General features: G+C 41.0%; 1 protein-coding gene across 2 annotated transcripts in view; it reads left to right on the plus strand.

Moving 5' to 3' along the window:
- Nucleotides 1-24,912, plus strand: part of LOC126994640 (uncharacterized) — a 166,889-nt gene that overhangs the window by 38,437 nt on the left and 103,540 nt on the right. For both annotated transcript variants that reach the window (XM_050853944.1, XM_050853945.1), the window contains exon 2: nucleotides 11,646-11,691. The gene's annotated coding sequence lies outside the window, so the exon portion shown is untranslated. The remainder of the gene's footprint in view (nucleotides 1-11,645; nucleotides 11,692-24,912) is intronic.

The raw sequence follows: 24,912 nt of genomic DNA on the forward strand, positions 1-24,912 counted from the left end.
GGTGAAGGGCACGACACGGAAATTAAAACGATTACAATAACAAAGTCATGGAACAGCCAATCCGATGAAGGAAATTAAACATATTTCTTGTCATTTTTAAAAGGCACTAATATTTTTCATGCATCCAAGATTACTCGCAGGGCCAAAGAATCAGTTTTCCTTCAAGCCAAGTTACCCCGCTCCCCGTCCCCTCCTTTTCCCCTTCCCGCTCTCCCATCTCCCATCCCACCTCTCCCTTCCAAACCTCCCTTTAGTCTCACCAACCTTACCCCATCTCAGCGTCCCTCCTTCCGTTTGCTCCCCTTCCTTCTCTCTCCTCCCTTTCTCCTTACTCTCCTCTCCCTTCCTTCTCTCTCCCTTTCTCCTTCTCCTCCTCTCCCTTCCTTCTCTCCTGCCTTTCGCCGTACTCTCCTCTCCCTTCCTTCTCTCCTGCCTTTCCGTCAGTTACCGTGCCTCCCTCAGAATATGTAGCCTGACTTCCATCCACTCCAACTCCTCCTTAAGCCTTCTCTCTCCTTCCCTCCTTTTTCTTCTCTCCCTCTCCTCCCTTATGCCTTGCCGTCCATCCCCCATCTCCCTGCTCCCACACGTCTCGTCTTCAAGATTATAAAAAAAATATATGAATCAAAATATTTTCTGCTACTTCTTTTCATGCGTTTTCCTCATTAGCAATTCAAGCCGTGACATTACAGCAACATTTTTTTTCTCAAACTTATATCAGGAGAGAGCAAGACGAGGCCGCAGAGGATGCTAATGTAGCCGGGCGGAAAGGAAAATAATATTTGCCTGTCAAATATTACTGACACACACTGAGGCTCAATCATCTGAAATTCACGTACACAAAAAGGTTTCGTGTTTCCGCTTTAATGTTAAAAGTTTCGGTACAGACCATTAAAGCCATCAAGGGTTCGGCATGCTCCAGTTTTTACTTTATATGGACATTTTCTGAAGATTATATTCGTTCACTTGACACACAGACTATATTCATTACCTGTACAATGAGAGATGAACAAAAGGTGGGCGTACTCACCAGAACACCTGCAGCACACATATATCAGGTATTTAATAACCACAGCAGCATGAAGTTATACAAACCGGAATGCAATAAATTGATAAGTGAATAGATTGTCATAAATACTGAAAACAACGCCCTGAACGCATCATACAAATTAAAACCTGGATACGACATATTGTGTAGTGTTTTTGTTTTGTTTTGTGTTTGTGTGTGTATGTGTGTGTGTGTGTGTGTGTGTGTGTGTAATTCACCTCTTGGTTCCCCTACGGAAGAGCACAGAGCTCATAGTACCGATCTTTGGGTAGGACTGAGCCCACTCACACACAACACACCGTGACAACGAGGTCACAACTCCTTGCCTGACGTCGCGTACCTACTCACTGCTAGGTGAACAGGGGCTACACGTGAAAGAAGATAAACCCAACTTATCTTCACCCGGCCGGGGAATCGAACCCCTGTCCTTCTGGTTGTGAGGCAGACGCTCTATCCACTGAACTACCGGGCCTGTGTGTGTGTGTGTGTGTGTGTGTGTGTGTGTGTGTGTGTGTGTGTGTGTGTGTGTGTGCCAATGAGGTTCGTTCAAGCGTCATGTTTATCGTTCGTTCAATGAGGTGAGACATGAGCCAGCGGGTGTTTGCGCGGCGCCGCTCAACGAAACAAACACAAAAATACGAACAAGTAAAAAAAAAAAAAAGTATTATAGAAATCTTAATAGGATCGGAATAAAAAAAGCAGCCAAATTAGATTAAGCAAGAGAGAGAGACATAATTACACTGGTCTGTCTTTATTAAATGACTACTCCGTCACAATTAATCGGAATTCTCCTTCGAGTATCTTGTTATTTTTCTTTTGTTTTGTTTTCTTTGGGGGGTCGATTGTGGTTGGGTTGGGGATGGTAGTAGTAGTAGTAGTAGTAATAGTAGTAGTAGTAGTAGTAGTAATAGTAGAAGTAGTAGTAGTAGTGGAAGTAGTAGTAGCAGCAGTAGTAGTAGTGGTAGTAATAGTAGTGGAAGTAGTAGTGCAGCAGTAGCAGTAGTGGTAGTAATAGTAGTGGAAGTAGTAGTTGTAGCAGTAGTAGTGGTAATAATAGTGGCAGTTTTGGGAGTAATGTCGGGGGTGGCAGTAAATGTAGTGGTAGCTATTGTTAGGGGTGATGTATGTACCGGATAAATATTTAATGTTTACGACGCGTGCATTACAGTGATAAATGCTCTTCCGTATATCATTATTATTATTATTACTCTGTGTCCGTCTGACTCGATGTCCGCCCGTGTACGTATGGCAGTCTGTCTCTGTTTTATTATTGTGTGGGCGTTTGTATCTGTCTCTGTTTGCCTGTTTGTGTCTGTCTGCCTCGCTTTATATTGTTTTATATCAGTTTTCTTCTGCATGTGTCGTGTGTCTATATAACTCTCTCTCTCTCTCTCTCTCTCTCTCTCTCTCTCTCTCTCTCTCTCTCTCTCTCTCTCTCTCTCTCTCTCTCTCTCTCTCTCTCTCTCTCTCACACACACACACACACACGTACACACACACACGTACACATTAATCAAGCATTCAGAGGTCGTATTGTCTGCCTCTGAATATAACATTATACATTAATTCACTGGGCTTATACATCACGCGAGGCTGCTGCCCCATGGCGGTGCCCGGCCATGATGGAGAGAACACGGGTGTCACTGATTAAAATTATTGACATGTATCTAAGGGTTTTTGCGAGCGTGGAATATTATGCGGAGATAGGTAGATAGATAGGTAAGTAGATAAATAGATGGACAGATAGATAGATAGACAGACATAGACAGACAGACAGACATATAGATAGATAGATAGATAGACAGAGAGGCAGACAGATAGATAGATAGATAGATAGATAGATAGATAGATAGACAGCTGCAGAGATAGATATGTGGAAAGATAGAAAGATATATATTTACATAGATAGATAAATAAACAGACAGTTAGAATGATAGATAAATAGATGCACAGAGAGAGAGAGTAAGTGATTTGAATAGTGTCGTCCCTCACGTAAATGCTTTAGTGTGTTAATGACAAAAGTGTGCTGGGATTATTTTGCGGTGTTTTTTTTTTTTTGTTTGTTTGTTTTTTTGTCAGTAATTGTGGTAGTAGGAGTAATAATATGAGTACTAATAACAGCAACAACAACGACGAGTAATACAACAACACCAAAAAAAAAAAAAAAACGGCATAAATCCCAACAAAAAATAAAAGACCTCGTAAACTTGACAATATTTACGACATACACGAGAAGGAGGAAGAAAGGAAGGAAGAAGGGAAGGAAGGGAGGAGGGGTGGAGGGAAGGAGGCAGGAAGGAAGGAAGGAAGGACGGAAGGAAGGAGGGAAGGAAGGAAGGGATGCGGATAGGGAGGGATGGAGGAAAGAAGGAAGGAAGGAAGGAGGGAAGGAAAGTAGGAAGAAAGAAATGAAGGAAAGAGGGAAGGAAGGAGAGAGGGAGGGAAGGAAAAAAATAGTTAAAAAGTAAAAAGAAAGAAGAAAATGAAAAAGTAAAAGAGGATACAGAGGAAAAAAAGAAGGGATGAGGGAGCGGAGGAAAGAAAATGTGGGGGGGAGCGGAGTGTGTAAGGCTTTCGTAAAATAGTGGAGCAATTTGTCTTAAAAATTTAAGTGTTGAGGGTTACGAGGCGTCCCAGTTAAATGTAAACCTACTGGAGGGTGCTGTTAAGTGCCGGGAGATGCTGTTTGTCTTGGGATCCCGTAAAGTGGTGTGTTTTAAGCATACTCTCGCCCCCTTGAGGTGTTTTAAGTCCCTCTGAGTCTGTACCTTAAGAGAAACTGGTGACGGTAAACGGAGGAAGGTAAGGCTGTGTAGTCTGCTTGTATATGGCTTTGTGTGCCGTGAATTTGGGTTCCGGTCTATTGTCTTGTACTGTTTCTGTGGTTGGTTAAATGTTTCCTAATAGCCCTTAAAATGGTCTTTGCTTATTTAGTTTTCAGTTGTCTAGGTATGGTTGTGAAAAACGGGAAATATGATGACAGTGAGTGCTTTGATTATTTAATTCCAAGTCGTCTTGGCATGAGTCTGAAAGATGGTAAGGTGAGAGAGTAACCAATTTTCTATTATAATAACGTTAAATGATGAGATTGCATAATAAGGTCAGGGCAGGTTGGGTCAGGAAGAGATGAGAATGACTAAGACGAGCCGTATTGTTTGGCTGCAGGTCCGGTTACCTTACTAGCTTTAGATGCTAAGGTTTACAGTTCTCATTTAGTGGCTTAAACGATTTCTGAGCGGGACTTTGTTGTTTGTTTTTCAGTGCAGGGAGATTGCAGTGAAGTGATAATTAAGGGAGTAGTCATGTACGGTGACCTAGTGCTGGTATTTTCCTGGTAATGAGTAAGGTGAGGCGAAAGTTTATCTTTCTAGTTGTGTAATATAACGAAAGCTGTTGGTTGCCTTGGATTAGATAAGATCAATAATTTGAGGTTGTTTTTGTTAAGATTGGTTAACGTTAAGCAAGATATTAATATTAAGTGTTTAGTTTAGAAATGTAAGACAAAGAACAGTCTAAATTGTTTGTTTGACAGGGAAAGAGAAACTAATCTTCTCATTTAGCTATATTAGAAAAAAATATGTATTTAAGTTAGATTAGGTTTAGTTAGATATGGTAATGTTTCTAATTTAGGTTACACATGGATGAGTTAAAATAAATAAGATAGGTTGAAATATATTAGGTCTCTCTCTCTCTCTCTCTCTCTCTCTCTCTCTCTCTCTCTCTCTCTCTCTCTCTCTCTCTCTCTCTCTCTCTCTCTCTCTCTCTCTCTCTCTCTCTCTCTCTCTCTCTCTCTCTCTCTCTCTCTCTCTCTCTCTTACACACACACACACACACACTGACTCAAAGGGCAAGGTGAGACACAGATACATATGACTTAAGTGGGTGTCGGAATGGGGGCTTCACCTTCGCCTCCCTCCCACACCAGTGCCCCTTTAAACTGCATTCAGCACACGTGAGTTGATTAATGGCCAGGTAAACACAGAGACGCAGAACCTAACGAATCTGTTTGCATACTGATACGCACACACGGCCACGGATAAACACTTGCTGCACATACACGCACATATACCCACTCACAGACACGCACACACACACCCCAGACACACATGGACATACATTAAAAACATAGAAGAACACATACACACCTTTTCAGACACACACACACACACACACACACACACACACACACACACACACATTAATATTCCCTCTCACACACCCACACAAAGTTCATAATACGGACTCTCTCTCTCTCTCTCCCCCTCTCTCTCTCTCTCTCTCTCTCTCTCTCTCTCTCTCTCTCTCTCTCTCTCTCTCTCTCTCTCTCTCTCTCTCTCTCTCTCTCTCTCTCTCTCTCTCTCTCTCTCTCTCTCTCTCTCTCTCTCTCTCTCTCTCTCTCTCAAATACAATCAGAACTTCAATACACACAAAAAACCTCGTCTATGCCATTACCAGTATTTCCATCAGAGGTCAGACACGGCCGGACTCAATATAAGCCTCCTGTTTCCCCCTAAGATATTGTGACGGCGGAGCAGAAGGGGGCAGCGGCTAAGTCTAGACACTCTCCACTCACGGTAATGGCCGCTCATACCCCGAGACAGAGCAATATATACGAGAGGAGACTGACAACACAGGAATGGGATAGCTCTAGGATGCGAGTGTTCCCGTATACCTTCTTCATGAGTCCTTTTGAATGAGTGCGTTATTTTTTTTTTTTTTGTGAGTGTGTACGTTTCTTTCATGGCTAAGTATATAGATTCCCCACTCACGGTAATAGCTGGCTAATACCTACCTCGAGACTATGCTGCAAAAAATACTGATAACACGTGAATGGAAAAGTTATATCAAGCTCTTGTTCATGTATCCCTTCCCTGATTAACCTAAGAACGAGACCTTTTAGACTTTACAACATTTTTTATACATTTTTTCATGCTCCAACTATAGTATCTGTCCCATTTTTTCACGGTTTTTTATTATGGTCGAGCATAATTAAAAGACTTTTCCACCTTTTTTCGGGGATAAAAAATTACTGCCCACATATGTAAAATGCAGATTGGCAATTAGCAGGTCGGCCATGGCATACAGGTGGGAGATAAATGAGCCTCTAGTAAACCTGTGCAATACCTGGGGAACACACTCCCCCTAGTACTCCGTTGTATTATTATGCCGGCCATGCAATACAGGTAAGTGAGGGTAATCAAAGTAATCCGCCAGGTAACAGGATGAATGGTTCACACACACACACACACACACACACACACACACACACACACACACACATACTGAAAGATTATTGCTGGGGTTTAATATTGCTACTTCTCTGCTAATCTCTGCCTGCATTGCCGTTATTCCTCCCCTCATCATTCTAAAACTATTATTGGTACTGCCGCTGCTGCTTCTGCCGCTGTTAACAATGCCATTACTTTGATATTACTGCCGACACTGCTTTCCCTGCCACTCTTCCTCGTCTCATCACTAGAATTATTACAGCTGCTACTACTACGATTATTACCATTACAACTTCTACACCACCACTAATCTTGTCACACTACTGATATCACTACTTTTATTATTACCACTCTCATCATCCCTCTACCATCACCTCTTCCTCCTCCACCATCACCACCACCACCGCCTCTTGCTCTCTGTCAATAAAGGCGAAATGCTCACATCACTCCAATAAGGAACGATCTTAAACGAGCGAATGACTCATTACCAACATAATCACCTCGAACATCACCTCCACCACCACCATCACCACCTCCACCACCACCACCATCACTGCGACACACACTACACAAACCTCCTTCGCTATACACACCACTTTTGCGTACTGGCTCTATTCCGCCTTCCCTTTTTCTCTCGTTCTCTTATTTCCTTTTTTATTTCCTCTCCTTCCACTCACCATGCCCAGGTCTCTTATGTCTTTTGCCCTCCCCTGTTATGTCCTTCTATTCTTTCTCTCCTTCTTTTCTCAGTTTCATTTTGCTCCTACGCTGCCTCGTTCTCGCCCTCGTCCTCGTCCTCCTCCTCCTCCTCATCCTCCTCCTCCAGTTTTCTCATATTGTGATTCCTTTTTTTCCCTTCCTCTAATTGCCTCACTTCTACATTTCGTTTCTCTTCATAATTTTCGTCTATTTCTGCGCTTGGTTTTTTTTCTCTCTCTCTCTCTCTCTCTCTCTCTCTCTCTCTCTCTCTCTCTCTCTCTCTCTCTCTCTCTCTCTCTCTCTCTCTCTCTCTCTCTCTCTCTCTCTCTCTCTCTCTCTCTCTCTCTCTCTCTCTCTCTCTCTCTCTCTCTCTGTCTCTCTCTCTCTCTCTCTCTCTCTCTCTCTCTCTCTCTCTCTCTCTCTCTCTCTCTCTCTCTCTCTCTCTCTCTCTCTCTCTCTCTCTCTCTCTCTCTCTCTCTCTCTCTCTCTCAGGCCGCCCATTGAAACATTCCCCATTCACGTTATTTTTTCATCTACTCCTTTTTTGGTTGTCGTGTGTCAAAGCCAAAGTGTCGTTGATTAGAGAGAAACATCAGTCAACACGATGCAAAATTATTTACATCTTTCCGTTCTCTTCCCCTCCACATTATCATTATTTTTGTTTTTGTTTTTCTTCAGTGATTTTTTTTCATCCGCTCTGTTACTTATCACCACAATCATTTCATATCTCTCTCTCTCTCTCTCTCTCTCTCTCTCTCTCTCTCTCTCTCTCTCTCTCTCTCTCTCTCTCTGTGTCTCTCTCTCTCTCTCTCTCTCTCTCTCTCTCTCTCTCTCTCTCTCAGAGAGAGAGAGAGAGAGAGAGAGAGACGTGCTGGCAGAAACAGAAATGAAAGAAAGAAAGGAAATTAATACACCGGAAGAGAACAAAAAGGGAATATTCAGAAATGGAAAAAGAGAAAGAGAAAAAGAAAAGGAAAAAACAGATAAAGGAAAAGGGAACTAAATGTACGGCTCACACAACAACAACAACAACAGCAACAACATGAGAACACACAAAGAACACATAAAACAGAGCAAAACAAAAAGAAAACACGCAACACACACACACACACACACACACACACACACACACACACACACACGACCACACCAAACACGCCTAAAAAAAAGAGAAAAAAAACTAACTCGCCTCACACGATAAACCCACAATGGACAAAGTGAATAAATAAACAAACGAATGAATAAATAAATAGATAAACAGACAAAGAAATAAATTCCTTTGCTTAAGTCGTTGTTCCGAAGCACCGACGAATAATTAAAACGAAGCCTCTCTGCATCTGCTTCACCTTCGTCACTTTCATTGCAATCTTGTCCACTTTTGTCTGTCTCACGCCCTCCAATAATCACTTTCTCCTTGTTCACCTTCCCCTCTCATTTGTTTCCTTCTTTTTTTGTCTTCTATTTCTCTCTGTTTCTCTGTCTATCTCTCTCTCTATCTATCTATCGATCTATCTATCTGTATCTATCTATCTATCTATCTATCCTTTTATATTTCATCTTTTCTTCTCGCGTCTCTCTTAACTTTTCCATCAGTATATATTCGGTTTTCTATTTAAATATATTCTTCGTATTTTCATTGGTATTTTCTATTACGTCTCTCTCTCTCTCTCTCTCTCTCTCTCTCTCTCTCTCTCTCTCTCTCTCTCTCTCTCTCTCTCTCTCTCTCTCTCTCTCTCTCTCTCTCTCTCTCTCTCTCTCTCTCTCGTCTATCTATCTAACTCTCTCTGTCTAATCTTTTCTTTTCTTTATTTTCTTTAATTTCATACTCGGTTTTCTATTTCTATGTATTTATTCTCCGTATTTTCTTCTCCTTCATTGTATTTTGCATATTCTCTTTTCTTATCTTCCCTACTCAACATTTGCCTCGTGTCTCCTTTTATGCATAAATATATATCACCAAATTTTTACAAGAGAGAGAGAGAGAGAGAGAGAGAGAGAGAGAGAGAGAGAGAGAGAGAGAGAGAGAGAGAGAGAGACATATGGCGGATGAGGAATGATGTAGGAACAGAGTGATGAGGGAGAGGCGTGAGGGGAAAGCTGGAGGGGAAACAGGGAAAGGGGAAGGGAGAGGAAGAGGGAGAGAGGGAGACATGTTGATCCAAAGAGAGGGTGAGGAAGGGATGTGGGAGCAGTGAGGTTGAAGGGGAGGAAAGAGCCAACGAAGGGGTGAAGGGAAAATCGGACACGTGATGGTATGTAAGTTAAGCCAAAGGGAGGAAGTACATAGGGAGGGGAGTGGAAAGGGTCAGGCCTGAGAGAGGGAGGATTACAAAGTGGGAAAAATAAGAAACTAATAAAAGAAGGGATGGGTATGAACTGAGAGGGAATAAAGGAAAATAAAAAGGAGGAATGAGTATAAATTGGGAAGGATAGAGGGGGAAAAAAAAAAGAACCCAAAGAAACTATGGATGGATGAGTATGAACTGAGGCTGAAGAAAAGGAAATAAGGGAGGAAGGAGTATGAACTGAGAGGGAAAAAATGGGAAAATGTGAAGAAACTGAAGAAATTAAGATATGAAAGGATGAATTTGAACTGAAACGGAAAACAGGGAAAATAAAAAGAAACTAAGAAATGGTAGGGTGAAAATAAACTTTAGGAAGAAAAAGGGAGAATAAGAAGAAACTAAAAATGGAAGAGATGAGTATAAACTATGAATGACAAAACAGTAAGAATAAACAACTGAATGAAATTAATGGAAGAAACTTGATTCGAGGAGAACAAATGTGAGAAGAAAGACACTTAAGAAAAAGGAAGAAAAAGAAAAGAAAAACCAAAATCTTGAAAATAGGAGAAAGGATAATTTGGTATCCAGGAAAAGAGGAAATTGTGAAACGAGGTCACTTTCACGAGAGAAAATAGGGGAACAAGGGCATTAGACGGGAGAGTAAGGGAATGAGATAAGAGAGTGTGATGTGAATTAAGAATGGTATCTTAAGGAAATGAAGATAAGGGAGACATACAAAGAGAAGTGATAGTAATGGATGGTAAGTATGAAAAAGTAGGAAAGTAAGGAAAGGGAATTATAAAAGGAGATGGTGTTAGAAGATGAAAAGGGATAAGGATAAAAAATACTGGCAGTGCTAAGAAGGAAAAAAATTGGGGGCATGTGGAAAAGTAATGAGAAAGATTGATAGATAAAAAAAAAGAGTAGAACAGAGAAGGAAAAGATTTTAAAGGAATGGTGAGAAAGGAAATAAAAAACGAGAGATGGGAATGAAGAATATTTTTAAGGAAGTGAAAGAAAGTCCGATGGAGAAAAAATGTAAAGAAAAAAGGCAGGTAGGGAAGAGTAGGATTGGAAAGAGATAAATTAGAGGAGGTTGGTAAAATGAGATATATAGTGATGGGAATGTAGAATGGAAACTTAAGGGAATGGAGAAATGAGGGGAAGTGACGGAAAAGAAGAGCGCATGTTGAATACAATAGGAGAGGGAAGGGAGAGTAGATATGTGAGGGGAAGAACTGGTGAGGGGAAGACTATTTATTGACGGGGGGAGGAGGGCTGGTATAGGAGGAAAGGGAAGGGTCGGGAAAGGGAAACTGGACCGGTGAAGGGGAGTGATGGGAATATAGTGAAGGGAAATGGGGATTCGTTAATAGGTGTTCAGTCAACCGCCGTGATCAATATCGTGGTGCGAATATGTACGCTAATGTGTTTCTCTCTCCCTCTATCGATCTGTCTATCTATCTATCTATTTCTCTATCTATCTATCTATCTATCTATTCATCTAGCCATCGTACATGCGTTTTGTTTATGATTTTATGACAAGCATCATCTCTATATCGATTTGCATTTTTTTTACGGCAAGGGAGGCAACTCAAGACCATAAAACAAAAACATCTACAAAAAAAATACGCTGCTCCAACAAAAGAAAAAAGAACGAGAGGCCAAAAGAGAAAAAAATAGATCGATGGTAAAACAAAGAGAAAACATGTAGAAAGTCAAAACGATAAAAGTTCTGTTGGGAGTCGTAAAAAAAGGGAGATGAAGGAGGAAAGACTCTGAAAGGAGGAAGATCAGTACAGTCCTTTGGGGAAACTCGAGACTCCTGTGCGAGCTGCCGGCGATTGAGCAAGACAGAATAACAAGGAAAAACACAGGAAGGAACGTAACTCTTATTAACTTCCTCCTTTCTTTCTTTCTTTCTTTTCCGTAACAATTCCTCTAGATATGGTATTACGTATTTATTTAATCTGATGTTTTCCTTATTGCTTAAAGTTATATATATTTTCTTCGTGTGTATTGGTTAGTGTGCATTTATAAGAGTTTTCAAAAAGCTTTGCGAGGGCTTATCTAGTTTAATTTAAGAAGTTTCATCTTTTAAGTTTTTGATTCTATTTTTTATTGTGCATATGAGAAAACAATTTTGTATTTTTTGGTGTATTTTTGTAAGTAATTTGATTTATGTTTCATTTTTCTGCGTATGAGGAAAAATGAATGAGTAATTTTAGTGTATTTTGTGTTGCTCAATATAACCTATCCCTAACCCCATCAACAACACAGCAAAACACAACAAATTCCAACACTCACCCATCATTCCTCCGTCCCATCCCGCTTCCTGTCCTGGTTCAGTCTCGTTCCCTCACACCTGTATTTTGTTCCCTCCAGGTGACGCGGAGTAATCAAGGGAAGCGCACGTGGGAGGCGGCCTCAGGTGAGACACATGTTCATCCCTTGTTAAATATGACGTCATTTACAGGGCGTCGAGGGAGGCTGTATTTCAGGAGCTGCGGGAGACGTGATAAAAATGTCTCGTAAAGATTAGGTGCGGGGAAAAAGTAATAGTAATTGTCCCTGAACTAATGTCTTTTTTTGTGGAGTGTGTGGTGTGTGTGTGGGGGTGGTGAGGGGGAGGTGTGTTTGTGTGTGGGGAGGAGGGTTGTGTTTGTGTTGTGTGTGTGTGTGTGTGTGTGTGTGTGTGTGTGTGTGTGTGTGTGTGTGTGTGTGTGTGTGTGTGTGTGTGTGTGTGTGTGTGTGTTGTTTGTCCGTGGTGGAATATAATACGCAAACAGTTTACCTGCCACGGGAAAAAAAAAACATAATAAAACGAAACAAATATGATACAGAAAACAAGACACGTGTATATAATATCAGGAGGGTAAAATAACAACTAAAAGAGGCCACCACGCAAACATTCAAACAAACAGACGAGGATTATTAAAAAGCGTCAGACAGTAGAAACACAAACATAAAAGAAAACAACGTACGAAGCAGAAATAACAAAAAATAGACCCAAAGGATTTACAAGCACAAACATGAAATACCATAAAAAAAAAAAAAAGTAAAAACAATAGTGAACAAAATAACAATTGTGAGAAAATAACACACTCAATATTGTCTGCTTCCGATTCACGCTGATCCTCCTCCTCGTTCTTCTTATTTGTGTTCCTCCACTTCTTCCTCTGTTTCTCTTCCTTCTTCTCTCTTACATGAGCTTCGTTTTTTATCCTTCATTTTTTTATTTACGATTTGCACAAACAACATGCAAAAAAATAAGAAAAAGATGAAAACAAATAGATATAAAAGGCAATAACACACATCAAACACCAACAAGAAGAAAAAACTAGAAAAAAATAACTACAAAAAATGAACAAGTGGAAGAGAGTGATATTAGAAGCAACACAACGAAAAAAAAAACGTGCAGAAAAAACGAAAACAGAAAAAAAAATCGAAATAGTAGTACACACCAAACACGATCAAAAAGAATAAAATAAATACAAAGTGCCAAAAAATATAAGAAAGTTATAACACAGCCAACAAAAAAAAGTAGGAGCGAAACAACGTGTCCAGAAAAAAAAACAGTAATAAATGCAAGCACCGTCACGAAGGACAAAAAAAAGGAAAGTGCATAAAAAAAGGACAAATGTGAGAAAATATCACAACCAACAGCATCAAGAATAATATATAACAAAAAAAACTTGCAAAAAAGAATGAATGAAAGATAAAAAAATAATAATAACATGAATTCACACATCAAACACCACTCGGAGGAATACATTAATAAGAAACGATGATAAAGATAACAAAAAATTAATAACAAAATACGCAACTAACTCAAACATATGAATAAGAACAAAACGACGTGCAAAAAACAAAACAAAAAAAGAAGTCAAGTAAAGTAAAAAAACAAAACAAACAAAACAACACACTGGCAACTCAAACACAATAAAAACAAAAACAACGAACGAAAAACAAAGTCAAGCAAAGTAAGCGTGACGGAGAATGAATATGCGCGAAGGGAAGCATTCTTTAGCCCCAACACGACAGCCTCTTCGCCGGCGAGTCTCTTACCCGAAGCATTTCTCCAAGTCCCAAATCCCTCGCTCACTCTCGTCTCAGCTTCCAAACTCCTTAAGCGTTAAAGGACAAGAGAAGGATAGCAGGCAACCAGGCAAGCAGGAAAGTGGGTAAGAGGCGGGCTCCTTCTCCTCCTCCTCCTTCTCCTCTTCCTCCTCCTGTTCTTCCTCCTTCTCTTCTTCCACTTCTGACTTCTATTTCGCCTCCTCCGTCTCCTCCTGCACGTTTGTTTCTTCTCCACCTTCTTATTTCCTTCCTCCTCTTCCTGTTCCTGCTCTACTTCCTCCACTTTCTCTTCTCCTACACTTCTTCCTTCTGTTTCTCTTTCTCCTTCTTCGCCTCTTCCTCCTCTTCCTGTTCTTCCTCCTTTTTTCTTCCACTTCTTCATTTTATTCCACCTCCTTCTCCTTCTTCCCCTGTACTTCTTCCTTTTGTTTCGCCTCCTCCTCCTTCTGATCTTCCTCTCTTCTTCCATTCCCTTCTCCTCTTCTTTCCCCACTTACTCTTTCTTTTTCTTCTCCTCCTCCTTCTCTTTGACCTGTGCTTCCTGTTTCTTCGTTCGTTTTTGTTTTTCTTGTGCGTGGCTTTTCGCTATTCACACTCCTCTTTCTCGTTCTTCTTACCTCTGTTCCTCCTTTTCCTCTTTCTCTTTCACCAGTGTGTTCTTTTTCTTCCTCAATATTTTTTTAAAGTTTTTTTGAGTGCCTTCTCTCTTCCACGCTCCTCATTCTAGTTTTTCTTACTTTTGCTCCTCAACTTCTTCTCCCTCCTCCACCTTTCTTCTTTTTTACCTGAGTTTCATACTTTTTCTCATTATTTTCTTTTTTATTTTATTTCCTATGCGTGGCCTCTCTCTATTCACGCTATTCTTCCTCCTCCTCCTCCTTCTCCATACCTCTCTTTCTTCCCTTCTTCCTTTTGTTTCTTCTCCTCATTCTTCTCTTTTATCTGTTCTTCCTCTTTCTTTCTTCATCTTATTTTTTGCTTTTTGTGCGTGTCTGTTTCCGATTCACGCTTATCCACCTCCTCGTTTTTCTTCTTTTGGTTCCTCCACTTCTTCCTCTTTTTCACTTCCTTCTTCTCTCTTACATGTGCTTCGTTTTCATCCTTCATTTTTTCTTTATGTCTTGTTCGTGCCTTCTCGCCATTCACGCTCCTCTTTCTCTTCATTTTTTTTCTTTCTTCTCATCTCAGTTTTCCTATCTGCTTTTCTTCATAAATTTCGTGTCTGCTGGCTTCTCCTGTTTCCTCATATTCATCCTCATACTCGCTTCCCTTGATTTTTTTTCTTCTCTCTCTCTCTCTCTCTCTCTCTCTCTCTCTCTCTCTCTCTCTCTCTCTCTCTCTCTCTCTCTCTCTCTCTCTCTCTCTCTCTCTCTCTCTCTCTCTCTCTCTCTCTCTCTCTTATCTTACCTCCTCACATTTTTTTCCTCTTCCGTCTCTTAGCTTCTCCCACTCATCATTTCCTTCCTCTCTTCCTTTTCCCTTTATATATCTTCATCCCTGGTCTTTACTCCTCCTCCTTCTCCTCCTCTTCGTTCCTCCACACAGCGTGAGCCTGAAAATGAGAGACAAAGGGGCTTACACACTAAGTAAGAGGAAGTATCAGGGGTATCAAAGGCAGGGGGGCAAACGGGAACGGTCAGGATTAAGAGAGATTCAGGGTGAACCAATTACCTTGAAGGAGCGCTCAGGGACACGCCTTCAGAGGGAGCAGAGACGTGGCTGGTGTCCTGGAAAGGGTGAAGGCTGTGTGGTAATATTTGACACACACACAACTGAGATGGCTTTCGTTGTCGTGGTTAATGTGCCAAGCTTGATGTGTTTCCGGGGCTATGCGTATTTCCATGTGTGTTTGTCTGTTTGTCTGTCTCATTGTCTGTTCACTACCATCATTTCTCTTGTCTGTCTTAATATGTTGCAGGGGTTTTGCGTATGTCTACATGTGGCTGTGTTGTTGTTATCATTACTCTCATTTGTCTTTATGTCTTTTTGTATCCTGCCTGTCTGTTAGTGTCATCTTTCTTTCGTTTGTCTTCATCTGATCATTTTTTTGGTGTGTCAGTATGCTTGTGTGGTTGTGTGTGTGTGTGTGTGTGTGTGTGTGTGTGTGTGTGTGTGTGTGTGTGTGTGTGTGTGTGTGTGTGTGTGTGTGTGTGTGTGTGTGTGTGTGTGTGTGTATGTGTTTGTGTGTGTGTGTGTGTGTGTGTGTGTGTGTGTGTGTGTGTGTTTCCTACTTACAGACGCCCACCACATCAAAACATTCGCGAAAATAACTAATGCGCAGCGACACGTCGTTCAGGGTCGGGAAACTTTTCGCGTTCTCACTAATTAATTTTCATGAACTTTCCAAACTTGATTACGTGAAAAGTAAGAGGAAGCCGGAAAAAAAATTAATGCGTGGAGTTTAAAACGAAAACAAGCGGCAATATTTACAACAACAACAAAAAACAAAAACACCAACATACACGATGACGACGACAACATAAATAACAGAAACAATAATAACAAATGCAACAATAATACCAACGCCGCAATGACTTGATTTGCATCACCACTAACAAAAAAGAAGACGAAGGAAAAAAAAGACAAGGGCGGCAAGAACAAGAACAAAAAGAAGGTAATTTTAATGGTAGAGAGGAAAAAAAGGGGGACAGAGAAAATACAAGCGATTAAGAAAATAAAAAAAGGAAAATAAAATCGATTGTATAGGAGACATAAACGATAACAGGCCCAAGTATGTATAATCAACCTAAAAACAATAATAGGCCCAAGTATGTATATATAACCTAAAAACAATAATAGGCCCAAGTATGTATATATAACCTAAAAAAAATAATAGGCCCAAGTATGTATATATAACCTAAAAACAATAATAGGACCAAGTATGTATATATAACCTAAAAAAAATAATAGGACCAAGTATGTATATATAACCTAACCAGCATTCCTAAACCGTTCTCTTCATTTCCCTTTTTTTTCCTACTCTCTCTCTCTCCCTTTCTACTTCACATCCTACGTTACCTCCCCAACTACCTTCCATCCCCTCACCCTTCCCTTGATTTCCCTCTTTTTCGGCCTACCCTATGTATCTAAATTCTTCTAATATATCAAGATTAAATATAAATAACTGTCGGCCTCATTAAAACAACATCCTCTCCCGGAAACAAGTCATCAACAAGTTATGCTCCCTTTGTGTTTTTTTTTAATCTCCCTAACTTTCCAACTTCTTAATCCTATTGCCGATTTTTCCGTTCCATAATTCCCTTCCTCTCCATTATAACTTTTTTCTCTTTTACCTCATTATCTTTCAACATTATTCACCTTTTGTCTAACTTCTATTCATTTTTTTTTCATTTTCCACTTATTTTCTCGTTCTACAATTCTCTCCATTTTCTTCTCTCTCTCTCTCTCTCTCTCTCTCTCTCTCTCTCTCTCTCTCTCTCTCTCTCTCTCTCTCTCTCTCTCTCTCTCTCTCTCTCTCTCTCTCTCTCTCTCTCTCTCTCTCTCTCTCTCTCTCTCTCTCTCTCTCTCTCTCTCTCTCTCTCTCTCTCTCTCTCTCTCCATCATCTTTATCAATCCTTCACCTTTTCTCACACTCATATTATTCTAGCCTTTTCACTATTTCCTTTTCTCTGATTCAGTCCATCTCGCCTTGCTAACATTCCCCCTCGTCCATTCTTTCTTTCTTCTCTCTTTCTTTCCTCTTTTAAAATATCTCCCTCTTGCCGTCATCTCATTGCTCCATCCTCCACCTTCTCTTCCAGCATTTCTCCATCGTCATTTATCTTGCTCTTCTTCAGTTTATCTTATTCTGTTTCCATTTCCCGTTATACTGCTCGTTCACCGTTTTCTTCTTAATTTCTCCCACCCCTCTTCCTCTTCCAGTCACCTCGTCTTCCTCTTTCCCATTTGTATATTACTGCTCCTTTGCTCTCTCTTGCTCCTCGGTCGTGAGTGTGTCAGAAGGAAACCTAGTATTTATTTAAATAGTCTTGGGTCTACTGATGCCGTGAACAAAAATAAAGTAAATGGTCCTGATATAATGTCACATGTTGATAGAGGTGATATTTATGATGGTTTCAGAATTTATTGGACAATAATAGGAGCCTCAAAAATAAAATGTAGTTAATGTGAGGTTTAACTTGTGCGAGAAAAAAAATATACCACAGCGATCACTGAGTCATGGGTGGATTTGATAAACAATTTTCGACGGATTTTGACTTAAAGTGGTACAGTTTATTCAATGCAGGCATGAAATGAAGACAAAGAGGCGGGGTTGCTCTGTATGTAAAAGACATTACATAAAATTCTATCAATACGTCGGTTAAATCATACGGAGTGGTTGAATCAGTCAGGGTGGAAATTGTAAAAGCAAAGGATAAACTCGATTATAGATGTCGTGCACCACCCTCCAAATGCTACAGAGGATGTTGCTTTCAATTCTTTTTTCAGGAAATAAACACAGCCTCAGAATATGGTATCCCTGCTTCTCATTTCCAAGTTCTCCTAACCAGCATTCCTCCACCCTTCCCTTCATTTCCCATTTTTTCCGACTTCCCCTACTCTCTCTCCATTTCTACTTCACATCCTACGTTACCTCCCCCACTACCTTGCAACCTCTCCCTCACCCTTCCCTTCATTTCCCCTTTTTCCGACCTACCTTACCCTCTCCCTTCTCTTCCAACTTCACATCCTAAGTCATCCCCCCACTACCTCCCTACCTTTCACCCACCCTCCTTTCATTTTCCTTTTTTTTTCCGACCCCCCTTACTCTCCCTCTTTCCTTCCTACTTCAACCCTTCCTCCCAGCCTCTCACCCTCCCCTTCCCTTCTCCCATTCTTTCCTCCCTCCCTCCATCTCAGCACTAACGACCCTCTGATCCCAAAGGAGCATTATACAGTACTTCCAGCACGCCGCACTCCGCGTATTAACGTCCAAAGAAATCTGTATTTATTCTCCTTTTTCCTCACCCCTTATTATCCCCCCTCCACCCCCCCTCACCTTCCCTAATTACCCGGGCAGGTGCGGTGGGGAAAGGACAGGTGAGGCTGGGAGACGCAGGTGTTGAAGTGGAGAGGATGGAGGGGAAGGTGGAGTGGTAAAGAGAAGTAAAGAGTAGCAAGGAGTAGTAAAGAGGAGAAAAGAGGAGTAAAGAGAAGGTTGTTGTGTGGATAAACGACGCATGAAGGATATTACAGCCACTCAGGAATGAATAGCGGCCACTACTCAACGCCGTTCATCACCGCGACGAGGAGAAGGACGAGAAGGAAGAGAAAAAGGCGGAAGACAAAGAGGAAGAATTTCACTCCCATATTTGTTCCGACATCACCACTTCCCCTTCCCAGCGCTTTCCTTTTTCATTTTACATTGAAGAAGACATATCAAGGTCAAAACATAAATAAGAAAAAAATAAAACACTGGCGCTCCTTCAGCAAATCAAGACGAGTGAGAGTAGCCGAAAGAAAGGACCAGTTTCTCTCTCTACCATAACAAAGCATCACGTTAACATCATAAACATCACTACCAACAACATCTGCACCCTTTTGATCCACAGATGTGTTCAGAGGGCCCGAGAGCCAGGCCCAGAAAGATTTTAACCACCCACTAGTTCCTCTCCCTAATGGTTGTTATAGAAGACCCGATGCCAGAAGAAACACATTACAATCAGCACCAACACAATAGACTATATCGATGAAAATAAAGGGAAGGGATTCGTGGGTACTATTTAGTTGATGTTACTAATTACTGATTTCTTCCACTGTACTCCACTATTCTTCCACCACTAATACAGCAAATATCACACTCACTATTTAATTTCATCCTAACACTTCTTACATTTTATCCTTTGCAATCAGAACTGTCAACCGTCTTCTCACTCAGCAAAAATAAGAAAATTACGAAGAACAAGAACGAAAGCAAGAACAGGAATAGGGACAAGAACAAGAACGATAAAAGAACACGGACAAAAGAAACAAGAACAACCTCCCTCTCCCCCAAAAACAAAGGGAAGAACAAGCAAGAAAAAAACAAGAACAAGACGAAAAACTCACCGGGCATATCAGACAAACAGGTAAGCACACGCACACGCAGACGGAGACGGAGACGGAGACCTTTCATTAGCGGGCGCGGGGTCGATACAGCGTCCCGGCCAGACCTTTGAACTGCAGGAAATGAAGGAAGGAAAGCAATCAGTCAAGTTCAGATGGGAAATTATTAATATTCACCTTTTCCAAGACGTAAGTGGAAAGGGGAAAAAATGCCCTCAAGTTTGTGGAGTGAGTCTGATGAAGGATGTAGGTGGAGGAGGAAGTGGAGGTGGAGGAGGTGGAGGTGGAGGAGGAAGAGGAGGAGACTGGGTGGATAAAAGTGAGAAAGGAGAGAATGAGGAGTGTGACGTAGAGAGAATATTAAAAGAGGTGAAATGTGTGTGTGTGTGTGTGTGTGTGTGTGTGTGTGTGTGTGTGTGTGTGTGTGTGTGTGTGTGTGTGTGTGTGTGTGTGTGTGTGTGCGAGTGCGTGTGCGTGTGTGTATGTGTGTTTTATTTGGCGGAATCTGTGTAGGGGGAAAGGAAAATAAGTGAATAAATGGAAACAGGGAAGGAGGAGAACGATGAGAGAGGAACATGAGAAGGGATAATAGAATGAGGGGAGAGGGAAAGAGGAAAAAAGAAAAGTATATTATTAACACTTGGAGTCATATTGCAGAGACGTATGAGGGTAAAAGAGGATAAAGGGGAAGAAGAGGAGGAGGAGGAGGAGGAGGAGGAGGGGAAAACAGAAGAGGGAAGAGAAGGAGAGACAAGAACAAAAAGACCCAAAAAAAGACGTTTATAAACTAATGGTCCATCTTTATATGTTCTTCCTCTTCCTTTCCTTCTTCCTCTCTTCCTGTTCCTTGTACGACTTTCCTTCCTTTTCCTCTTATCCTTTACATCTTTACGGCTCACAAGTTCCAATTTATCTTCATCTTTTAGCTGGAACTTCGAAAACATAATATTTCTTGTATAGCTTTGGGTCTCTTCAATTCCCGGGGTCTCTAGCTGTCTTAAGGCCTATCCATCTGTCTGTCAGTCTATTTCTCTATACAGTAAAAAAGTCCTCTCACAAAAAGACACGGATAAGAGGTTTCAATTCACCATAAAATTCCAATAAATACCGACTCTTACCTCAACACAGTAATTCCTACATAAATTTAGCTCTCCCCTACCTACTCTCTCTCTCTCTCTCTCTCTCTCTCTCTCTCTCTCTCTCTCTCTCTCTCTCTCTCTCTCTCTCTCTCTCTCTCTCTCTCTCTCTCTCTCTCTCTCTCTCTCTCTCTCTCTCTCCGCAGCTGGTTCCTATATTCTTATTCATTTGCTTTCTATTATTATCAACGGTCGATGTATACTTTTCCTCCTTCTCCTCCTCTTCCTCTTCCTACGCTATCTCCTCTTCCTCTTCTTCCTTTTCCTCTTCCTCCTCCTCCTCAAATTACCTCTATAGAGCACAGCGGTGAGTGACGAAATTGATACCGTGGTGAAGGGTGCATACATATGATGCGACTCAAGGTACTTGACCTCTTCACTCTGGAAAAGGGACGACCAAAGCCTAACACACGTACCTCAATAAGTTCACGTAGCTCAATAAGTTCACGTAGCTCAATAAGTTCACGTATCTCAATAAGTTCACGTAGCTCAATAAGTTCACGTAGCTCAATAAGTTCACGTAGCTCAATAAGTTCACGTAGCTCAATAAGTTCACGTATCTCAATAAGTTCACGTAGCTCAATAAGCTCACGTAGCTCAATAAGTTCACGTAGCTCAATAAGTTCACGTATCTCAATAAGTTCACGTAGCTCAATAAGTTCACGTAGCTCAATAAGTTCACGTATCTCAATAAGTTCACGTAGCTCAATAAGATCACGTAGCTCAATAAGTTCACGTATCTCAATAAGTTCACGTATCTCAATAAGTTCACGTAGCTCAATAAGTTCACGTAGCTCAATAAGTTCACGTATCTCAATAAGTTCACGTATCTCAATAAGTTCACGGAGCTCAATAAGTTCACGTAGCTCAATAAGTTCACGTATCTCAATAAGTTCACGTATCTCAATAAGTTCACGTAGCTCAATAAGTTCACGTAGCTCAATAAGTTCACGTATCTCAATAAGTTCACGTAGCTCAATAAGTTCACGGAGCTCAATAAGTTCACGTAGCTCAATAAGTTCACGTATCTCAATAAGTTCACGGAGCTCAATAAGTTCACGTATCTCAATAAGTTCACGTAGCTCAATAAGTTCACGTATCTCAATAAGTTCACGTAGCTCAATAAGCTCACGTAGCTCAATAAGTTCACGTAGCTCAATAAGTTCACGGAGCTCAATAAGTTCACGGAGCTCAATAAGTTCACGTAGCTCAATAAGTTCACGTAGCTCAATAAGTTCACGTAGCTCAATAAGTTCACGTAGCTCAATAAGCTCACGTAGCTCAATAAGTTCACGTAGCTCAATAAGTTCACGTAGCTCAATAAGTTCACGGAGCTCAATAAGTTCACGTAGCTCAATAAGTTCACGTAGCTCAATAAGTTCACGTAGCTCAATAAGTTCACGTAGCTCAATAAGTTCACGGAGCTCAATAAGTTCACGTAGTTCAATAAGTTCACGGAGCTCAATAAGTTCACGTAGCTCAATAAGTTCACGTAGCTCAATAAGTTCACGGAGCTCAATAAGCTCACGTAGCTCAATAAGTTCACGGAGCTCAATAAGTTCACGTAGCTCAATAAGTTCACGTAGCTCAATAAGTTCACGGAGCTCAATAAGTTCACGTAGCTCAATAAGTTCACGGAGCTCAATAAGTTCACGTAGCTCAATAAGTTCACGTAGCTCAATAAGTTCACGGAGCTCAATAAGTTCACGTAGCTCAATAAGTTCACGTAGCTCAATAAGTTCACGGAGCTCAATAAGTTCACGTAGCTCAATAAGTTCACGGAGCTCAATAAGTTCACGTAGCTCAATAAGTTCACGGAGCTCAATAAGTTCACGGAGCTCAATAAGTTCACGTAGCTCAATAAGTTCACGGAGCTCAATAAGTTCACGTAGCTCAATAAGTTCACGTAGCTCAATAAGTTCACGGAGCTCAATAAGTTCACGTAGCTCAATAAGTTCACGTAGCTCAATAAGTTCACGTATCTCAATAAGTTCACGTAGCTCAATAAGCTCACGTAGCTCAATAAGTTCACGTATCTCAATAAGTTCACGTATCTCAATAAGTTCACGTAGCTCAATAAGTTCACGTAGCTCAATAAGTTCACGTATCTCAATAAGTTCACGTATCTCAATAAGTTCACGGAGCTCAATAAGTTCACGTAGCTCAATAAGTTCACGTATCTCAATAAGTTCACGTATCTCAATAAGTTCACGTAGCTCAATAAGTTCACGTAGCTCAATAAGTTCACGTATCTCAATAAGTTCACGTAGCTCAATAAGTTCACGGAGCTCAATAAGTTCACGTAGCTCAATAAGTTCACGTATCTCAATAAGTTCACGGAGCTCAATAAGTTCACGTATCTCAATAAGTTCACGTAGCTCAATAAGTTCACGTATCTCAATAAGTTCACGTAGCTCAATAAGCTCACGTAGCTCAATAAGTTCACGTAGCTCAATAAGTTCACGGAGCTCAATAAGTTCACGGAGCTCAATAAGTTCACGTAGCTCAATAAGTTCACGTAGCTCAATAAGTTCACGTAGCTCAATAAGTTCACGTAGCTCAATAAGTTCACGGAGCTCAATAAGTTCACGTAGCTCAATAAGTTCACGGAGCTCAATAAGTTCACGTACCTCAATAAGTTCACGTAGCTCAATAAGTTCACGTAGCTCATTAAGTTCACGTAGCTCAATAAGTTCACGTAGCTCAATAAGTTCACGGAGCTCAATAAGTTCAGCTACCTCAACCACTCAAATATACCCAAACTTCAAACTGATCCCAGAGCTTAAAATAACTGTACCACTTCAGGCGAGGCAACGCAGATATATCGGTAATAGTTTATTTATAGAACGAAGTATTCTGCCATTGTGATAAACTCCCCTACAACAGCAGACGATCAACTCCCTGAAAAGATTGCAGTGCCCGATATTCCGTTGCGACAGGAGTGAATTGACCCACGACTTGAGCGATCTCGTGTGTACATTTTGATATACCTTGATAATGTGCTGCAGGTCATAGTAATAATAAACGAACAAACCAAATTACTAAGAACTTACAACCTCGTTATATGTCGGTTGCTTCCAATTGCCCCTTCTATGTTTTCATGTTTCTCACGTTTCTCCTCCTCCTCCTTCTCCTCCTCTTCCCCTTCCTCTTCCTGTTCCTCCTCTCTTACCTATCCTCCTCTTACTACTCCTCCTTCCCTCCTCTACCTCCGCCTACGCCTCCGCCTCCTCCTCCTCTTCCTTCGCCTCTTCCTCCGCCTCCTCCTCCTCCTCCTCCTCCTGCGAGTGGTGGTTTGTGTGGGGCCAATTTCAATACTTTGTTACAGTGATCGAGGGTGCGGGAATAGTTTCTTTGCATTAATCGAAGTGGGGAAGAACAGTGGTTAGGAGGAATGCTGGGCGGAGGAGGAGGAGGAGGAGGAGGAAAGACTTGAAGAGGAAGAGGACGAAGAGGAGGAAGAACGCGAGGAAGAAGAAGACGAGGACGTGGAAAAGGAAGAGACACAAAAAGAGAGATAGAGAAAGAGAGACGATTTTAAGAGAAGGAAGAGAAGGAGAATGGGTAGAAAGTGAAGATGGGAGAGAAAACGAGGAGCCGGAAGGGCACAGAAAAGAAGAATAAAGGGGAAGAGAGGAAGAGAAAGACAGACTGGAATAAGAGAAGGGGTATAGAAAGGAGAGAGAGGAGATAACGAGTCTGTCATCCCTACCCTCCCCTTCTCTTTTCTTTCCTTCTCTTCCCTTACCTTCCCGCCCACTCCCTTTCAATTTCAATTCCATTCCATCCCCAGTCTCTCCTTCGCTCTCCTTTTCTAACACATTTTTACTCATCCCTTTTCCTTGCCTTCTCCTCTCCTCTCCTTCTTCCCTGTTATTCCCTCCACGTCTCTCCCTCTTTCCGTATCTGCAATTGCTTGAGATGAAATTTGAGAAGGTAAGATTATGGTTAGTTTTCTATGATAACATTTCGTCTTTTTCTGCTCCCCACGCACTGTTTTTAAGGGAGAGACAAACAAAAGGAAATTAAAAAGTGGGAATATTTGCAGATGCATGAAGTAAAAAGAGAGAAAAAGAAAGAAAAAGAAAGATAGACAATAGGAAAGTAAAAAAAGGGAAGATGTGCAGATTCATGAAGTTAAAAAAAGGAAAAGAAAGACAAACAAAAGAAAAGTAAAAAAAATGGGAATATACACAGATTCATGAAGTCACAAGAGAGAAAAAGAAAGGAAAAGAAAGAAAAAGAAAGTAAGAAAAAAAGGGAAGATACGCAGATTCATGAAGTCAATGAAGAGAAAAAGAAAGAAAAAAAGACAGACAAAAGGAAAGTAAAAAAAAGGGAAAATACGCAGATTCATTAAGTCAAAAAAGAGGAAAAGGAAAGAAAAAGAA

The sequence above is a fragment of the Eriocheir sinensis genome, unplaced genomic scaffold (genome assembly GCF_024679095.1).
Source record: "Eriocheir sinensis breed Jianghai 21 unplaced genomic scaffold, ASM2467909v1 Scaffold84, whole genome shotgun sequence".
Taxonomy (NCBI): Eukaryota; Metazoa; Arthropoda; class Malacostraca; order Decapoda; family Varunidae; genus Eriocheir; species Eriocheir sinensis.